Here is a 19,932-nt window from a genome sequence, read left to right on the forward strand (position 1 = left end):
CTTCTCTTGTTGCAGAGCACAGGCTCTAGGCATAAGAGCTTCAGCACCTGCAGTACATAGGCTCAGTAGCTGCACACTTTGGGCTCTAGAGCAAGGGCTCAGTAATTGTGGTGCATGGGCTTAATTGCTCCGTGGCATATGGAATCTTCCTGGACCAGCGATTGAACCGGTGTCCCTTGCATTGCAAGGCAGATTCTTAACCACTGGACCACCAGGGAAGCCCTCTCCATCTCTTTCAAAAGCCATTTGTGTGGCATCAAAATGCTTGGTCTCTTGCTTTTCTCAGTTAATGATACATCTTAGATATTCGTCTCCGTGAGGTAACTCTAGCTCCTTCTCTCTTCATGACTGCATAGTATTCCAGTATGAGCCTGGGCTGTAACTAATTTAGCATATCTCCTTTTGGTGGCATTTAGGTTGATAACAATTTTTCATCATTATAAATAATCATGAATGAAAATCTTTGAACACACCTTCATAAGCACATGTGTGAGTTTTTCTACAAGATGATTGCTTCCTCTAGGTGGATTTTTCAGCTTACTTTATAATAGACTGAGATCTAGTCACCAATTAGAGATAGTCTAATACTTTAAATTAGTTACTTGTTCATTCAGGCAGGGCAAGTCAAAACGAATGCCAGGAATGCTCAGAACAGTATGCAACCCTCCTAGAATCCAGACTTTCAGAGCTGGACAGGCTAATGCTCCAAATGACTCATGTTCAGACACCACTGGACCATTTATAAGGCATTTTTCCACATTTTGGTTCACCTGATCCTCATATTGGTTCTGAAAAGTAGGTATTATTGGCATCACTCTGTTTATAGATGAAGAAACTGAGGCTCAGAGAGAATGAGACATTTGCCCAAGGTCATAAGTGATAGAGGATTCAGAAACCAGAGAGGTTTGATGTAATCCTGCCTTCTTTCTAAATTCATGATACAGGTTGTATCACAGTGCCTCGTATGAGAAGAGCTTTACGGTGAATAGTTAGTTGAAGAGATGTTTGAAATAAGCATCTACCTACCTGGATGAGTTTATTATTAGATTATTAGGATTATTAGATTCCTACTGCTACTGTAATAGATTACCATAAATGTTATGGCATAGGACAACATGAGGTTCAGTTCAGTTCAGTCACTTAGTCATGTCCAATTCTTTGTGACCCCGTGGACTGCAGCATGCCAGGCTTCCCTGTCTATCACCAACTCCCAGTGCTCAAACTCATGTCCATTGAGTCGGTGATGTCATCTAACCATCTCATCCTCTGTTGTCCCCTTCTCCTCCTGTCCTAAATCTTTCCCAGCATCAGGGTCTTTTCCAATGAGTCAGCTCTTCACATCAGGTGGCCAAAGTATTGGAATTTCAGCTTCAGCATCAGTCCTTCCAATGAATATTCAGGACTGATTTCCTTTACGATTGACTGGTTTGATCTTCTTGCAGTCCAAGAGACTCTCAAGAGTCTTCTCCAATACCACAGTTCAAAAGCATCAATGCTTCGGCACTCAGCTTTCTTTATGGTCCCATTCTCACATCCATAGATGATTACTGGAAAAACCACACCTTTGACTAGGCAGACCTTTGTTGGCAAAGTAATGTCTCTGCTTTTTAATATGCTGTCTAGGTTGGTCATAGCTTTTCTTCCAAGGAGCAAGTGTCTTTTAATTTCATGGCTGCAGTCACCAACTACAGTGATTTTGGAGCCCAAGAAAATAAAGTCTGTCACTGTTTCCATTGTTTCCCCATTTACTTGCCATGAAGTGATGGGACCAGATGCCATGATCTTCGTTTTTTGAATGTTGAGTTTTAAGCCAGCTTTTTCACTCTCCTCTTTCACTTTCATCAAGAGGCTCTTCAGCTTCTCTTTGCTTTCTACCATAAGGGTGGTGTCATCTGCATATATGAGGTGATTGATATTTCTCCCGGCAATCTTGATTCCAGCTTGTGCTTCATCCAGCCCAGCATTTCGCATGATGTACTCTGCATATAAGTTAAATAAGCAAGGTGACAATATACAGCCCTGATGTACTTCTTTCCCAATCTGGAACCAGTCCCTTGTTCCATGTCCGTTTCTCACTGTTGCTTCTTGACCTGCATACAGATTTCTCAGGAGGCAGGTAAGGTGGTCTGGTATTCCCATCTCTTTAAGAATTTTCCATAGTTTGTTGTGATCCACACAGTCAAAGGCTTTAGCATAGTCAATGAAGCAGATGTTTTTCTGGAAATTTCTTGCTTTTTCTATGATCCAACAGATGTTGGCGATTTGATCTCTGAACATGAGGTTATTATCTGGCAGTTCTAGAGGTCAGAAGTCCAAAATTGGTCTCACTAGGCTAAAATTTAGGTGTCAGCAGAGCTGTGCTTCTGCTTGGAGGTCTAGGGGAGAATCCATTCCTGACCCTTCTCAGCTTCTAGAGACTTCCCACATGCCTTAGCTCATGGTCCCCTCCAGCATGAGGGGAGCATTGCATTACTCTGACTTATGCTTTCAGCCAGAGGAGGCAATGGCACCCCACTCCAGTACTCTTGCCTGGAAAATCCCATGGATGGAGGAGCCTGGTAGGCTGCAGTCCATGGGGTCGCTAAGAGTCTGACACAACTGAGTGACTTCACTTTCACTTTTCACTTTCATGCATTGGAGAAGGAAATGGCAACCCACTCCAGTATTCTTCCCTGGAAAATCCCAGGGATGGGGGAGCCTGGTGGGCTGCCATCTATGGGGTCGCACAGAGTCGGACACGACTGAAGCAACTTAGTAGTAGTAGTAGTATGCTTTCAGCATCACATCTTCTCTGACCCTCTTGCCTCCCTTATAAGAACCCTTGTGGACTTCCCTGGTGGTCCAGTGGTTAAGAATCCACCCACCAATGTAGGGGACATGGTTCAGTCCCTGACTGGGGAAGCTTCCACATGCTGCAGGTCAACTAAGCCAGTGTGCCACAACTACTAAAGCCCATGTGCCCTAGAGCCCTTGCTCTATAACAAGAGAAGCCCCCGCAAGGAGAAGCCCCCGCAAGGAGAAGCCCCCGCTCTCTGCAACTAGAGAAAGCCCAAGAGCTACAGTGATGACCCAGTGCAGCCATAAATAAACAAATAACCCTTGTGATCGCGTGAGGTCCACCAGGATAATTCAGGACAGTCTCCCCATCTCAGGATCCTTAACTCAATCACATATGCGAGGTCTCTTTTGCCATGTAAGGTAACATATTCACAGTTCTGGAGATCAGGCTATAACATCTTTGGGCAGTCATTACTCTGCCTGCCACACAGGGTTCTTAGCATAGCGGTTAAGAGCAAATACATACCTTGGTTCAATTCTTGGCTCAACTACTTGCTAATGGATCCAGGTACATAACTTCTCTGAGTCTTAGCCTCACCTGAAAAAACAGGAGTAATAGAATTCTCCTTCTAAGGCTGTTGTAGCGATTGAATAACACAGTGCTTGTAGAGCACTTAAAACATAGGGCTCAGTAGATGGTGTAACTGCTGTCATCGTCCCCTCTGCCTATTATGGTAACAGTAACAGAAACTCCACCTTTTGAGATTTATTTTTCTGGCTCTTTCCCCAAAGACATTTCTCAGGCCCTTGTCAGCTGACAGGGGGATACGGTGGTGGTTCCATTGTCAGGCTCCTCAGTGGGATACAGAGAACCTAGGAAGATTCAGAGACACTCACCACCTAGAGGGGAAATGCCTGGAGGGGAGGGTGGCAAGGAGAAAGCTTCCTTTGCCAGCTTCTGGCTTTTGCCTGTGGTTCAGCTTTGAGAGTTTCTCCAGCCTCTCCCTAGATTAACCAGGCTGAGCCTGACTAAAAGGAACACTCTGAAGATGATATTCTCAGATAAATAAGACCTGCCCAGTTGGGTGTGCAGTAGAGCAGGGCGGACCCAGAGTCTGATCCTGGCATGGAAAAGTACTGAGGCCATTTGCCTCTGGGTAGGAGCTAAAGCAGCTGTCTGAAATGATCACCCTGAGCCCAGGCCTCTCCAAAGTTAGCCTTGCAGAGTGAAATGAAAACCAGATTCCTGGTCTTATCTGAGGACTATGTGACTGTTTCCCATCACTTCTTTGGAGCCTGGAAGGTTCCCAAATTCATTGTCTAAACTCTGCAATGGATACACACAGCTTTCAAATGGGAGCCTGTTGTACAGGTCCCTTCTCCACATATGTTCTCCCCATTTGCTAAAATAATATTATTTGGAGTTTTCATTCATCCAGTAAATATTTATTAAGCACCTGCAGGGAGTCAAGCAAAGACTGTTGGGAGCACAGCAGTCCCTGTCCTCGGAAGAGGAGACTGACTTGTAAAGAATTACATCACTATGCAGAGTGTGACAATGGTGTCTTCTTCCTGAGTGACAGACTGGAGACGCAGGGGAACTTGTCTTAGGGCCCAGAGCATGATGGGGGATTTTTCCATAGTAGGGAGAGAAGAGGTTCTGGAGGGGACGAATTTGGGTCAAGCTCCCGATACTCCTCATTTGCCTAAAGTGTGACTTTGGGCAGATGACCTCATCCCCTTAAGCTTCAGCTTTCTGTTCTATAAAGTAAGCATCTGCAGGGTTGTTTTAAGGATTAAATAAGATGGTGCAAGGGAAGTGGGTGGTAACTGGGTTCTTGGTCCACAGTAAGGAAATGAAGAATACCAGTTATTGATATACTTAGGGAGACTAATTACTGTTTCCCTAAATGCCTTTCCCTCCTTAAAATCACAAGACAGCCCCAGACTGACCTCTTCGTAGACACTAAGGTCCTATCGAACTATTATCATCCATGTTAAGACCTGGAGAAGGGAACTGCAACCCACTCCAGCATTCTTGCCTGGAGAATTCCATGGACAGAGGAGCCTGGTGGGCTACAGTCCCTGGGGTTGCAAAGAGTCGGACACGACTAAAGGACTAACACACACACACATGCATGTGAAGAAGCAGCAATGGGAAAAAAAATACCCACGTGTAACCACTCTGTAGGTATACACACATGAGAATCATGTGTACCTATGAAGCTGGCAGTTTGAAAGTGAACCTGATTGCAATTTCCACCAGGGTATCTGTTTTCCATCCTGGACAGGGCAGATTCCCAGTAGGAGGCGCCTTCTGTCCTCAGCTAGATTCTCTGACACCTGGCCTATCAGCTTTTCTCAGGATTTGAACTTCAAAGCAAAACAGTCTAAGATTGAAGGAGGAGGAGGATGGCTACCTGCGTGTTTAGAATCGGGCTGGGTCCCAGAAGCGCAGGTCTAGGGCGCACCTCCAGGTAGGGGGCAGAGGTGCCCTCCGAGCTGTGGTTCACCCTGCCCAGAACCAGGCCTCGGGCAGCAGCTCTGAAGATCTAAGCAGAGGAGGTCCACCCGCCTGCCACCTGGTCGGCAGGACACCAACCAGAACTTCCATGCGCAAGTTCTCAGCAAAGCTGGAGACAAGACGCCAGCTGGGAAGGCACGAGCCAGGGCGTCCCCATCCCAGGCACGGGCGCAGGCTCCTGGAATGGGCTCCACCCCGACCAAGGCTCAAGTGTGCGACCCGGAGGGCGCTCAGGGGACCCGGGGTAGGGGATGGGGGCAGGTCGAGGGCCCGAGATGACTCGCTTTTCAAAAACTCGCTTCCTCCTTTACTACCTCCGCCCATCAGTCACCTTGCAGGGACCAGCCCTGGGAGGTGCGGGAGGGGCCCAGCGCCCAGACCCTGCCTGAGGGTGAAGAGGGAAGGGCAGCCTCCCCAGGACGGGGCGGAGGAGGAGAGGAGGCGGGGAGGCCGGCGCACCGGCTCGCCAGGTGAGCGCCCCACCTGGAAAGGCGCGGCGGGCGGCCCGGAGGAGCTGAACCTCTGCACTCGCACTGGGTCTGGTAGGGACTCTCTGGTCTCCTTAACACTTAAAACCCGGACTCCCGGCCGACACGCCCTTCCCACCCGGCGCCACCCGAAAGCTGCCCCGGGGGGCAGGGGCAGGCTGCTCTCTCCCCCCCATCCCGGGTTAGCCAACTTCTTGCGATCCAACGCCCCCGGCCCGCACTCCGCCAGCAGTTCCGGGGAGTGGGTGTCTTCTCTTCGCAGCTGGGGCTCGGTGCCCTGGGGCTCCAGGTGGCCCCGAGGGCCGAGGGGGAGGGTCGACTGGTGGGCGGTGCCTCCCGGGGCCGGAGGCCACTCGGGGCGGGCACCGCCCTCCGCCTCTCTCGGTCCCTCCCTCCCGCACGCCGGCGCTCAAGGGGCCGCGCTTCCTGCGTCCCCATCCCAGTCCGAGCTGGCGGCTCGCTCTCCGCCACCGTGCTCCTTCGACCGAGCCTCCCCTGATCCCCCAGCCCCGGGATCGCGGCACCCTAAGGAGGCAGCCTAGGGGAGGGGGCCGGGGTCCTGGAGCCCCCAGCCCCCGGCCGCCCGACGGAGACCAAGCTGGAACCGCCGCCTCCCCGGTGAGTCTGCGCCTTCCGCCCCGCCGCGCCCGGCGGAGGGACTGTTCCCCACGGGGCCCCGGAGGCAGTCGACGGCTGTCCGGGTCTGTCTGTAGGATCGTCTTAGAGCTTCCCGCCCAGGGTCTGCGGCAGAGGAACTCCGTACTCTCATTCTCTGGAACACCCAGCTCCCGAGCATCGCGCTGGGGCCAGCTGGCTTCGGCTGAGAGGAGAGAGCCGGCCTCCGGGCTCCCTGTTGGGGGTGGGGGGGACAGGTGCTATCCGCCTGTCAGTTCCGAACCCGTAGCCAAAGAGGCATCTTCCCCCGGTTCTTAGGGCGGAACTTCTCACTAGGTCCCAGGAAACTACTCTGGCGCTGCCCGAACGAGGCCCTTTCCCCCATCCCTTAATCCTTTTTGGAAATGGAGACTTTTAAAGGATTTAGGTTCGTGAGTGTGTGTTTTAGGTACTAGAGGCAAAGGGTGACGAATGGGGTGTGAGCAGAGTAGGTGTAACCAGGTTTCTTCATCTACAAATGAAGACCCGAACGCCGGGTCTGATTAACAAGGATAGTCACTTTCATATAGAAAGCTTTCCTAGCCGAAGGACGAGGGTGCAGGAAACCTGCACGTCCCTGCGGTTTCCCCGGTCCCGCCCGGGACTTTCCAGGTGGGTAGCGGCCCCGGGCACCTGTGCTGCGCCCAGAGAAGCCTGTGTGGTCCCGGGTCGGGTCCCTCCTGTCTTTGCCGGTGGTCCAGAAGCGCGGAACCGAGGCGTGGCCAGAGCGCGGTGGGCGGGATCGGAGCCAGCCTGTTGGGCCGCAGGAGAGGGATTGGCGTCTGAGATTGCTGGCTTCTGGCTTTCGTTTTGAAGGGATCACTTGAGAATGGCTTTCCTAGTCGGCTCTGGGACTGTGAAAGGCCTTCGCACTTTGCAGACGTCACACGGGGATCTTGACCTAGATCGATGGGGCCAAATGCAATTGGCAGGGAGCCCCTTTCCCTCCAAATGTGTCTCTTCCCAACTTGCCAGAAGTACTGCCCAGACCGAGAGAAAACACGGAAGACAGAAGAAGGGGAGGGGGCTGACTGTGATCTGTTCCTTAGGTGTCCTGAACTGAGTGTTTCAATGGTTAGGGCCTCTTGAGCATGACAAAGGCCCAGGCCTGCCCCGAGGGTACAAGGCCAAGGGGCCTCAGAGAGCTCCCGGTCTAGTGAATAGTAAATGGCAAGTGCATTAAAGAGGTGGCAATATAGTCAGACCCCACCATTTCCCGGCTGTGTGACCCACAGTGGGCTGTCACAGCCTCTGTGAGCCTCAGTTTCTTTACCTGTATAATGGGAATGAAAACCTAGGGTGTGGGACATTCATGCCTAGCACATGGCAAGTACTGTGGCGAGGCATGCCAGGAGATGCTGCTAAGAAAAGAATGTTGGGATATTAAATAGTGAAGTGGAGTCTCCTGGAGGGACGGGATAGGAAGGGTGTCTGGGCAGATGGAACAGCACCGGCAAAGGCATGAAGGTATGAAGGTGCACGGGATATACTAGGAGGTGCTCAGGTCATGGCAGGTTTATGGGAAGATGGGGGGAAGCAAAGGGAGTGGAGGATCTGGGATGAACTGGACTGGAGAGGCAGGGCCAGGTCATCACAGGTGGGACTTTATTCAGTAGACATCTTGGAACCACAGATGTCGACTGCATGCCTGTGTGTGCCAAGCAGTGTCCTGGGTACTCAGCATACATCACTGGACAAGAAAGACAAAGAAAGATGCAAATTCCGTTCAAGTTCTTTAAGCAGAAGAGCGATTCGGTCCTGTTGATGCGTTCGGAAGATAAACCTAGTTGCGTAGGAGTTAGGTGGGAGTTTGGAGAAGGTTGATAGGAGAGAGGAAGGAGGCTGGCCTGCAGGTTGGTGGGGGGCAGAGGGAATGACCTGGAGCCCCATACAGGAGGCAGAGATTAACATGTGCTCTTAACATGTGACCACTGCTCAAGGGTGAGATTTGTGGATGTAGGGTGAGGCTCAGACTACCAGCCTGTCTCCTGCCAGAGTGAGGTGGTGGGATCTTGGCAGGGTCCAGGCTGGTCCAGTTGTGGCTTTCCAGCTCTCCATCTCTAGAAGTCATGGGGCCCAGGAGTTTCTGTGTCTGTGCAAGGAATGGCAACGCTGAAAGCCGAGCCAGCAGGCCATCTGCTGTTGGCGTTTACACTGGACAGCCTGCCCCTTTGGGGGACTCCTGAGTCATGGTTCTGGTAAACGTTCTTCCCTCCTTCTGTGGGGCTGGTAGTAAAGCCCTCCGAGCCCTGGGGCTGGAGAAGATTGGAGCTCCAGGACCTTTGACTCTGGGCTTTTCATTTGAGGCACTGAGAAGACTTCTCCCTAAGTGCTGGGGAAGTTCCGGAACTTCAGATGCCTTCTGACTGGGGACGAGGTGAAGGGTCCGCTTCTGGCCACTGGCTTTTGCTTTCACTTTTGTTGTCTGCTCTGAATCTTAGAGTTATTTTTCTAGTTGACAGCTATAAGAGTATCCTTCTTCTGATACTAAGTCTCCTTTACTCGGAAGTGGACCATGCACGGTCTTTCACCCGCCACAGGAGGACCTGGGTGTGTCCTCTCATTTGAGGAGAGGGGAAGGAACTCACCCAAGGGCACACAGGGAGTCAGCAGTGGAACCTGTCACCCAGGAGATTGGCCACAGTCAGGTCAAAGGCTTGTTCCAGGCCCTGGGTTAGTCCAGGGAGGAGGATGTCTCAACATCTGTCTCGCTCCTCCCCAGTTTGGACAGGTGGCCCTGTTTAGCCTTGCGATGCTTTTTCCTCCCTTCTGGATTGAGCCTTTGGTGCACTGGCCGCCCTTGCTGGGAGCTCCGGCTCCACAAATAAACGGGTCACTTGTTTGGCTTTGCCTGCTCCAGGCCAGACTGCCCTACCCTTTGGAGACAGCCCCAAGACACTGACCAGAGGCCATGCTCTGGGGGTGGGGGGTTTGCTGAGAGCCTTGGGCTGATTCTCAACTCCTCCCTCCTCTCGGCCCCAAGCCCTGTGTCAGGATGCTCGGCTGGGCCTTCGCTTTCTACTCTGAGTTGTTTACTCAGGCTGAGCAGCCGAAAGTTCCCTTATTCTCTCTTGCCCTAGATTCATCAGGCTTAGCAACCCTTAAATCTGAGTGCTGCTTCCTTTAGCTCTTAGAATATTAGAGCCAAAAGGGAACTTACAAATGGGGAAATTGAGGCCCAAGGAAAGGAAGAGACAGGCCTGAGATCAGAGCTAGGGCAAGAACTCAAGTTTCCTGATTTTGTCTTGAATGATTTTAAGGATGGTTCTTGAAGGAAAAAAAAAGAAATCAGAGCACACACCCCCTCCAAGAACCCCTCTCTCTGTATATTCCACACTGCCAGGAATTTAGGGGGAGACCACAGTCACGTGTCCAGAAGGAGTAAATGCTAAGGCCCCCCCCAAACAAGGAATACATGTATCTTGACATTTTCAGGACCTATCTCTTCAAACTGACATTCACACCAGGGACTAAGCTAGTGATTAAACTTGCTGCTCCCTGAACCATACTTTATCATGTGCCCCTGGAGAGACAGGCTCTTAAAGTTATTTTTGCCCCCAGATTACAAAGGAAGTACATGCTTATTGTAGAAAACTTGGAAGGAATATATCACGAGGTGCTGACACCCACTGTCCATACCGTAGTGTCTTATTCAGACTTTTTTTTAGCTTGCTTGCTCTGCTATTTCATACTCTAGTTTTTCAACTCATAATTCTAATGTGTACTTTCCTTGTGACAACTTTTTCACACTGGTTCTAACCTGCCAGTCTCATGTGGTCCTACTATCTGATGGCTGGAAGGTACTTAGGAGGCCAGAATTTTGAGTTGGCTCTGACAGAACACTCCAGTACCCTGAATCCTATGCACACATGCATGCTCAGTTGCTGAGCTGTGGCCAACTCTTTGCTACACTAAGGACTGTAGCCTGCCAGAGTCTTCTGTCCATGGGATTCTCTAGGCAAGAATACCGGAGTAGGTTGCTATGCCTTCCTCTAGGGGATCTTCCCAACCCAGGGATCGAACCCATGTCTCCTGCATCGCCTGCATTGCAGGCATATTCTTTACCACTGAGCCCAAATTTTGTAACCCTATGCAAATTACTCACCACTGTAGGACTTCCAGGGGCCATTTCTCTGCATCACCGTGGGTGTTGGGGAAAGGGTCATGTTTACCAGATCTAAAGCAAACATTGATTGTCAGCAAGCCTCTTAAAAATGGAGGACATCAGTTATCAGGGTGGGGTAGGGTGGATGTGATCCACAGATTATAGGAGGGAGGGAGAGAGCTTTGTTTCTTCCAATCCTTTGCTGTGTTGGTTTCAACCTAGCTCCCACCCTGTTGTCATCACCCCTTCCCCAGATTTTCCCAGGACTAGGCACCAGGGTGGCAAGTGCGGGTCCCTAGAAAAGTCAGTATTTGGTTTGCTCGTCTCCAGGCCCTGCGTCTTGGAGAGTAGGTATTTCAGTGGCAAAGATGTGCAGAAAATGCCTTACCACCAACTCAGGTGATAAGGTCCGGCACTCCACCCTGCGGACAGGATTTCCTGGCATCTCTCACCCTCTAATAGGAGTACAGCTTTACTGCGCCTGCGTACATGCTCAGTTGTTCAGTCATATCTGATTCTTTGTGACCCCACAGACTGTAGCCCACCAAGGTCCTCTGTTTATGGAATTTTCCAGGCAAGAATACTGGAATGGGTTGCCATTTCCTACTCCTCAGAATCTTACCAATCCAGGGATCGAACCCACATCTCCTGCACTGACACTTTACCACTTAGCCACCAGGGAAGTCTAAGAGCTTTACTAATGCCAATACTAGAAGTGATCTCAATACTGCTGCTGCTAAGTCGCTTCAGTCGTGTCCGACTCTGTGCGACCCCATAGACGGCAGCCCACCAGGCTCCCCCGTCCCTGGGATTCTCCAGGCAAGAACACTGGAGTGGGTTGCCATTTCCTTCTCCAATGCATGAAAGTGAAAAGTGAAAGTGAAGTCGCCCAGTCGTGTCCGACTCTTCGCCACCCCATGGACTGTAGCCCATCAGGCTCCTCCGTCCATGGGATTTTCCAGGCAAGAGTACTGGAGTGGGGTGCCATCGCCTTCTCTGGACCTCAATACTGGAGATCATCAATACTATCTCAGAAGTTCCTTAGGCTATGCTTACAGACTATGGGCAGCGACTTATCCGTGGGTTTGAAAATCAGTGAAACGGTTTTCCACTGTCTCTTTTGAAGTGAAATAGAGGAAAGTAAACTAGTAAGCAATGCATCTCCTGCCCTGAGAAGTATTCTTCAGTGAAACTTTCATCTCAGTTATTCGTAGGCAGCTAGGCAGCGGGGTAAGAGCCTTGGGCAGCACTGCTCTGGCTCACCAGTTTTTATTCTGTGATCCTGGAAAACTTGGGATTCCTTAGACGGGTCCCAGAAGCAACTCAGGGGTTTATGGAGGGCCAGCTGGAAAGAAACCGTGCTTACAAATATTCCAGATGTCACGGTGCAAAAATCTCTTTAAAGAGATTCTGCAACTTTAAATAAAGAAAATTGCTGCTGTTCAAGCTGCCTCGATTCTTAGAAGAAGAAACTGAGGCCAGAAAACAGAGTGGCCTTTGCGGGGCAGGTGGGCTCTCAGGCTCACTTGACAAGGGTCTCCAGATGAGGTGCGAAAGTCAGTGAAGTCAGAGCTCCTGGCTGAAGACACAGGTTGGCCCTGCAGCCTGAGTCTCCTCTGAGCCACACTGGTATGTTCACTAGGAACTCATGTTTATCATAAAGCCTGTAACTGTCAGGCCAACGGTCTAGCTTAAATTGTCACAGTGCACAAAACAGGCACCTGTTCAATGCCAGCATTTAAAACACATCACAGGGTTGGTTAGATAGCATTACCAGACATGAATTTGGGTAAACTCTGGGAGATAGTGAAGACAGGGAAGCTTGGCGTGCTGCAGTCTGTGGGATTGCAGAGTCAGACACAACTTAGTGACTAAACAACAAGGGTTCATTAAGCCTTTTGGCATTTCTTTTTTTGATGTCCCCAGAGCTTCCCTAATGGGAACATCCTATAGGCAGTGGGCCCAAGGTCACCCAGCAAATCTTGGCAGAACCAGGATGAGAATTCACTGAGTGAGTGAGGTCCTTCGGCACCCCACTCCAGTACTCTTGCCTGGAAAGTCGCATGGATGGAGGAGCCTGGTAGGCTGCAGTCCATGGGGTCGCACAGAGTCCGACACGACTGAGCGACTTCACTTTCACTTTTCACTTTCATGCATTGGAGAAGGAAATGGCAACCCACTCCAGTGTTCTTGCCTAGAGAATCCCAGGGATGGGGGAGCCTGGTGGGCTGCCGTCTATGGGGTCGCACAGAGTCGGACACGACTGAAGCGACTTAGCAGCAGATTCTTTTTAAAGGCGTGGGTCAACAGTGGCCTGCCGTGGGGTCAGGGACACTGACTGTGGCAGTCCTGGGAGGCATGGCATGCTGGCATAAGTCCTTTTGGAGGAGTTCACCATTACCCCACTCCAATATTCTTGCCTGGGAAGTCCCATGAACAGAGGTACCTGGTGGGCTATTGTCCATGGGGTCACAAAAGAGGATACAACTTAGCAACTAAACAACTTATGTGATGTATTGTTCTGGATGTCTCCAGAAGGTTCTACTCTTTCTTCTATTCAAGACCTAGAACCACGTGGCTCTAATGCTTGGTGGATTTTGTGTCTTTGCCACTTTTTCTTTTTCACAGCTGGTCTGGAAGAGACAGAGTTTACTTACCTTACTCTTGGTCCACGTTTTCCCCACGCACAGCCGGGCTTGTGTTGGTTAGGGTGTGGGCATGGTTTCTTGAAACTTGGGAATGGGGGGAATATGATAAAAAAACAAAACACACCTCAACTCCAAATATTCAGCTTCATTAGCTGCAGTGTGCTGGGTAAAGATATGTGTGGGAGTTGTCCTTGGGTGATTGTTTTCAAACACTGACAGATGCAAATTATACTGTGGAGGGTGGGGAGGAAGTTGTCTTTGGCTGCCACAGCCTGTCATGTAAATAAATGTACTGTTAGTACTGTGTCTTCTCAAAGCTATGGTTTTTCCAGTAGTCATGTATGGATGTGAGAGTTGGACTATAAAGAAAGCCTGAGCACCGAAGAATTGATGCTTTAGAACTGTGGTGTTGGAGAAGACTCTTGAGAGTGCCTGGGACTGCAAGGAGATCCAACCAGTCCATCCGACAGGAAATCAGTCCTGAATATTCATTGGAAGGACTGATGCTGAAACTGAAACCCCAATACTTTGGCTACCTGACGTGAAGAACTGACTCATTTGAAAAGACCCTGATGCAGGGAAAGGTTAAAAGTGGGAGGAGAAGGAGACGACAGAGGATGAGATGGTTGGATGACATCATCAACTCAATGGTGAGTTTGAGTAAATTCCAGGAGTTGGTGATGGACAGGGAGGCCTGGCGTGCTGCAGTCCATGGGGTCGCAAAGAGTCGGACACGACTGAGCGACTGAACTGAACTGAACTGAGTGCTGTGTCTTGATCACAGAGCTGGTGGAAAACCAAAGAGGCCAGCTCTGCCCCCATAGGTAGGCCAGTCTTCCAGGAGTCACCATGACAATACAGCTATCCAGTGGCGAGGAAACCCAAGAGCTTAAAGGAGGCAGTTTAACCCACTGGGAGAGTCAAGGAACGATTTTCAGAAAAGACCGAGTCTAAGCCGAAGCCTAGAGGGGGAACAGAAGGTCAGTGACTGTGCCTGGTGGAGGCACAGCCTGTGCAAAGGCTCGTGGCATAAAACAGTTATGGCATAATTCACATGGGCTGGCACTAAATTCACATCTAGTGAATGGGGAGGGGTGGGGAAAACCATTTACTTGATTTCTTTCATTCAACCAGTATTCACTGAGTTTTCTCTACCAGCCACATGTTCAGGGTTTTGGGGTGAAGTGTTCCATAAGTGAGACTCACTCCCTACTCTCCTGGAGCTTACACTTTATTGGGGGGGTAGGGGAGAGGGGTCAGTAAGTTAGGAAACAGACAAATGAAATAAACCAATAATCACACCAGGCAGGGAACTAAAATCTTTGCCACTTTGCTACTGTCTGGTCTTCCCTGTTGGCTCAGATGGTAAAGAATCCATCTGCAATGCAGGAGACCTGGTTTCGATCCCTGGGTTGGGAAAATCCTCTGGAGGAGGAAATGGCTACCCACTCCAGTATTTTTGCCTGGAGAATTCCATGGACAGAGGAGCCTGGTGGGCTCCTGTCCATAGGGTCATAGAGAGTGAGAAGAGACTGAGCGACTAACACTTTCACTTTCACTTTACTGTCTGCAAGATCAAGTCTGGGCTAGGCCCCTTCACTGTCCAAGCTCTGAAGATTCCACAGCCCCAGTGCTTTGGTCCGAAGGAACCAGGAACCACTGTCTAACTCACTTTTCTCCTCCACAGCCGCCCATAGCCCAGACTTCAGTGGCTTTTTTGCCTGGACTGCTCTCTGTCCCAGTCAAAGCTAAAAGAAAATCTAGCAGGTGGGGGGCATTGTACATAACCCAAGTGCACATTTCAAGACTAAGAAATTCACGTTGCTACTGACTAAATGACAGACTTTATTTGGATCTCACCAGTGTCCCCACTGTCATATTTCTGCATCGGGATCTTATCCATGATACCACCTTGTACTCAGTTCTCACATCCCCTTCATCTGTACTGATCTGTGACCATTTCTCAGTCTTTCCTTAAATTTCATGACCTTAAAAGCTTTGAGGAGTGCTGATCAGTGCTTTGTAGGATGTCTCTCACTTTGGATTTGTCTGATATTTTTTTGTGATTAGACTGGGGTTTGAGGTTTGCAGAAAGATTCCTGCAGAGGTGAAGTGTTCTCATGACATCATGTCAGGATTTCCATGGTATCAGCATGACTTCTGGGAAATGTTAACCATGATCATTTGGTCAAAGTGATGCATACAAGATTTCTCCACTATAAAGTTACTCAGGCCCCTTTTAGGAAAAGGCTTTTAAAGCATTGTAGTGAAAGTTCAAATTATAAAAGGAATTCTAGAAAGTGATTGATAGATTTGGCTCCTAAAATTAAAAAACTCTGATACAGTAAATATTAAACTACAGCAATATTTGCAACACAACCAGACAAGAGGCTGTTTTCTGGACACAGACAGGATCTTTTCTACTCAGAAAGAAGAGACTCAGGGCTTCCCCGGTGGCTCAGTGATAAAGCATCCACCTGAAATGCAGGAGATGCAGGTTCGATCCCTGGGTCAGAAAGATCCCCAGGAGTAGCAAATGGCAACCCACTCTAGTAGTCTTGCCTGGAAAATTCCATGGACATAGGAGCCTGATGGGCCACCAGCCAATAGGCCTCAAAGAGTTGGACACGACTGAGTGGCTGAGCACATCCAACATAAGGAAAGGCTAAATGCCCTAGTCAAGAAATGGAATAAAGAAGAATTGCCATTGCCCATAAGCACATAGGAGGAAAAAGAAAAAAACACATTCAACCTCATCATATTAAGAAAAGGCTGGGACTTCCCTGGTGGCCCAGTGATTAAGAATCTACCTTCCAATACAGGGTATGCAGGTCCCATCCCTGGTTGGGGAACTAAAATCTCATATGCCACAGGGCAACTAAGCCTGTGTGCCACAACTAGAGACGCCCACTCACTGCAGCGAAAACCCAGCACAGCCAAAATTTTTTTTGAAAAGGAAAGAAAATTGCTAACTAACACAATGCCATCTTTCACATGTGAAATTTTTACATGTTTTTAAAATTAAAAAATTTTAAACTAAAAAGGGAATGCTAATATGGGGAGGCGGTGCTTTCAGGAGCTGATGAGGGAATATAAATTGGAGGACATTCTGAAAACACATATCAAAGCTTGAAGATACATAGCAGTTTCAATACCAGGAATTTATCTAGAGGAAACATGATTGTATAAGAAGTTAGTTTCAACAGTTATTTTTTTTTTTTAATAATAACAATAAAATTAGAAACCAACTGTATGTCTGGCAGTAGAGAATTGGTTAAATAAATTAGGGGTCTGCCATGTCCTGGAATAGTCCTCAGCCACAAAAAATTACAGTTTAGATGAATACTGAGGATGTGCAAAAATTGTTCATTATATATCAAAAAAATTTTCAAGGTCACAAAAGCATATTGCATTAAGATCTCATTTTTGTAAAAGAAATAAGTCTATTTGCAAATAACTCAAAGTCCAGCACCATCATAGATAGTATCAGTAATTAACAGAATAACATCCATTACTCAATGGATGATTTTAATTTTCTTTGTGCTAATCTAGATTTATTCATTTTTGTTTAATAAACAAGCAGTGTTTTATGACAAGAGAAAATATTTTACTTTTACAGGTCTTATAGGGTTTTTGCAGATCCCCTGAGGGTCACTCCTAGGTAAAGTACTTTGTGAGCCATAGAAAGTGAAAGTGAAAGTCGCTCAGTCATATCTGACTCTTTGTGACCCAATGGACTATACAGTCCGTGGAATTCTCCAGGCCAGAATACTGGAGTGGGTAGCCTTTCCCTTCTCCAGGGGATCTTCCCAACCCAGGGATCCAACCTAGGTCTCCCACATTGTAGGCAGGTTCTTTACCAGCTGAGCCACAAGGAGGATTTGCAAATATTAGCCATTATTCCAGGTGATTCTTTTCCTGTTTTTAACTTTGAACATCTGGGTCTCCTTTCCTAGGCTTCAGTTCAGTTCGGTTCAGCCACTCAGTTGTGTCCAACTCTTTGTGACCCCATGGACTGCAGCATGCCAGGCTTCCCTGTCCGTCACTAACTCCCAGAGCTTGCTCAAACTCATGTCCATCAAGTTGGTAATGCCATCCAACCATCTCCTCCTGCCTTCAATCTTTCCCAGCATCAGGGTCTTTTTCAATGAGTCAGTTCTCCACATCAGGTGGCCAAAGTATTGAAGTTTCAGCTTCAGCATTAATCCTTCCAGTGAATATTCAGGACTGATTTCCTTTAGGATTTACTGGTTTGATTTCCTTGCGATCCAAGGGACTCTCAAGAGTCTTCTCCAACACCACAGTTCAAAGCATCAATTCTTTGGCACTCAGCTTTCTTTATAATCCAATTCTCACATCCATACATGACTAAAGTCTCTCACTGTTTCCATTCTTTCCCCATCTACTTGCCATGAAGTGATAGGACCAGATGCCATGATCTTAGTTTTTTTAATGTTGAGTTTTAAGCCAGCTTTTTCACTCTCCTCTTTCACTTTTATCAATAGCCTCTTTAGTTCTTCTTCGCTTTCTGCCATAAGTGTGGTATCATCTGCATATCTGAGGTTATTAATATTTCTCCCGGAATCTTGATTCCAGCTTGTGCTTCATCCAGCCTGGCATTTTGCATGATGTACTCTGCATATAAGTTAAATAAGCAGGGTGACAATATACAGCCTTGACGTACTCCTTTCCCAATTTGGAACCAGTCTGTTGTTCCATGTCCAGTTCTAATTGTTGCTTCTTGACCTGCATACAGATTTCTCAAGAGGCAGGTAAGGTGATCTGGTATTCCCATCTCTTTCAGAATTTTCCACGGTTTGTTGTGATCCACACAGTCAAAGGCTTTGGTGTAGTCAATAAAACAGAAATAGATGTTTTTCTGGAACTTTCTTGCTTTTTCGATGATCCAGCAGATGTTGGCAATTTGATCTCTGGTTCCTCTGCCTTTTCTAAAACCAGCTTGAACATCTGGAAGTTCATAGTTCACATATTGCTGAAGCCTGGGTTGGAGAATTTTGAGCATTACTTTGCTAGTGTGTGAGATGAGTGCAATTGTGAGGGAGGCTTAGGAAGCTGAGATAGGAGTTAGGCGGGAACCACAGCAGCTCACTCATCTGTCAGTATGAAGGCTGTCTATTCGAGGCTGAATGTCTGTGTTCCCCCAAAATTCACATGTTGAAGCCTTAACCCCCAATGTGATGGTATTAGAAAACAGGGCTTATGGGAGATGATTAGGTTTTGATTAGGCCATGAGTGAGACTGTCTTCCTGGGATTAGTGCCCTTACATGAAGAGAAAGAGAGAGATCTCCTGGAAAGGCCATATGAGGACACAGTGAGAAGGCTGCCATCCACAAGCCAGGAAGTGGGCCCTCAGCAGACATCAAATCTGCTGACACCTAATGAAATATTAATAGTACCCTCCTCTGCAATGTGGAACATCAATGACCTGGTTGAATACCCAGTAGAAACAATTTGCCATTTCTCCTTGACTGATATTTTGCATTTTCCCCCAACTGATATGGATTCAGCTCTGCCAGGAAGTAAGTTGACTTTTCCCTGCTGACCACTTCCCCCTTCCCTGTGTCACAAAAGAGGAAGTAACGATGGCTTATGTATATAGTTCCTAACTTAAATAACTTTTTACTAACTTTTTAATTAGCAATTAATTAGAAAATATTTTTATACATGATAAAAAAAATTGAACAGTATAGAACCATAGCCAATGAAAAAATGTAAATCTCCCTCTCATCCCAGACCCCTGATCCCTTTTCCCAAAAAGAACCATGGTTCATAATTTCTTGTATATGGTTCCAGAAATTTTCTATGCATATAATGATGCTTATAAAGGCAGTTTTTGGATATTCTCCTGGAAATCAAACAATAAAACATTATAGTTGTCTGGATCATTTTGAAATTGTTGGATAATGTTAGACTTTTAATAACTCATATCATGATCCTCAGAAGAGAGTTAAGGACCCACTAACCACCTGAGATTTCCTGTCAGATCTTCCATCTCTGCATTTTTTGTGGAAGGTCAGTAGCTTCCATAAGATTTTTTAAAGGGGTCTATGTACCAAAATAGGGGAGTGGGGAGAAGCATGGCCAGTGGTACAAGAGAAACAACCTTTTACAGATAAACAGAAGATAATGGGGGATACAAGTTCTGAATTTATGGATCATTGGTGATTAACTTTGTGACTGGAAGCTGATGGAGCCATAGGTTGAACAGGGAAGTGTGCCTGGCTGAGCCACCGGGGATGAAATTAGTGGAGTTCTTCAGCCCTGGGTGTTACTGCTAACTCATCGCATGTGGGGAAGTTAATGTCTGAGGCTTTAGAACACTTGTATGCTCTTGCCCAGTTACTCAGAACTGGAATAAAGTTGTCCACTGGGAAATTCTCACGGACAGGAGCAAGACTACTTGCTTCCTAACAGAGTTTCAGGCTGAAAAATAATTCAAAATGAGTTTAGGGCAATTCCTGGGAGGCAGAGCCATATCCAGTGGGTCATGAAAGTCCCAAATGTTTGGGGAAATATCCTTCATGGGGTCAATATCCTTGATGGAGTTGTGGGGTGGGGGATGGTAGGGAGGGTAACCAAGTTTTACATCACCCCCATTTTTGGTTGGCAGGCTGACTGGCCAGAAGGTCTGACCTTACAAGGTATTTCTAATATTAGTTTAAATGTTTGTAGCAATTGCGCCAGACACTCTTGTAAGCATTTTGCATGTACTA

At 47.9% G+C, this 19,932-nt stretch overlaps 1 protein-coding gene across 4 annotated transcripts in view; it reads left to right on the forward strand.

Annotated features, from left to right (window-relative positions):
* Window positions 1-5,725: 5,725 nt before the first annotated feature.
* Window positions 5,726-19,932, forward strand: part of TMEM51 (transmembrane protein 51) — a 59,787-nt gene continuing 45,580 nt past the window's right edge. For 2 of the 4 annotated variants that reach the window (XM_086343809.1, XM_086343806.1), the window contains exon 1: window positions 6,232-6,408. The gene's annotated coding sequence lies outside the window, so the exon portion shown is untranslated. Of the gene's footprint in view, window positions 5,773-5,794; window positions 5,845-6,231; window positions 6,409-19,932 lie in introns of those variants that run through there. The other 2 variants (XM_086343807.1, XM_086343808.1) reach the window with 2 other exon arrangements.

The sequence above is a fragment of the Bos grunniens genome, chromosome 16 (genome assembly GCF_055505025.1).
Source record: "Bos grunniens cultivar Pamir isolate PY7600 chromosome 16, Bosgru_T2T1.0, whole genome shotgun sequence".
Lineage (NCBI taxonomy): Eukaryota > Metazoa > Chordata > Mammalia > Artiodactyla > Bovidae > Bos > Bos grunniens.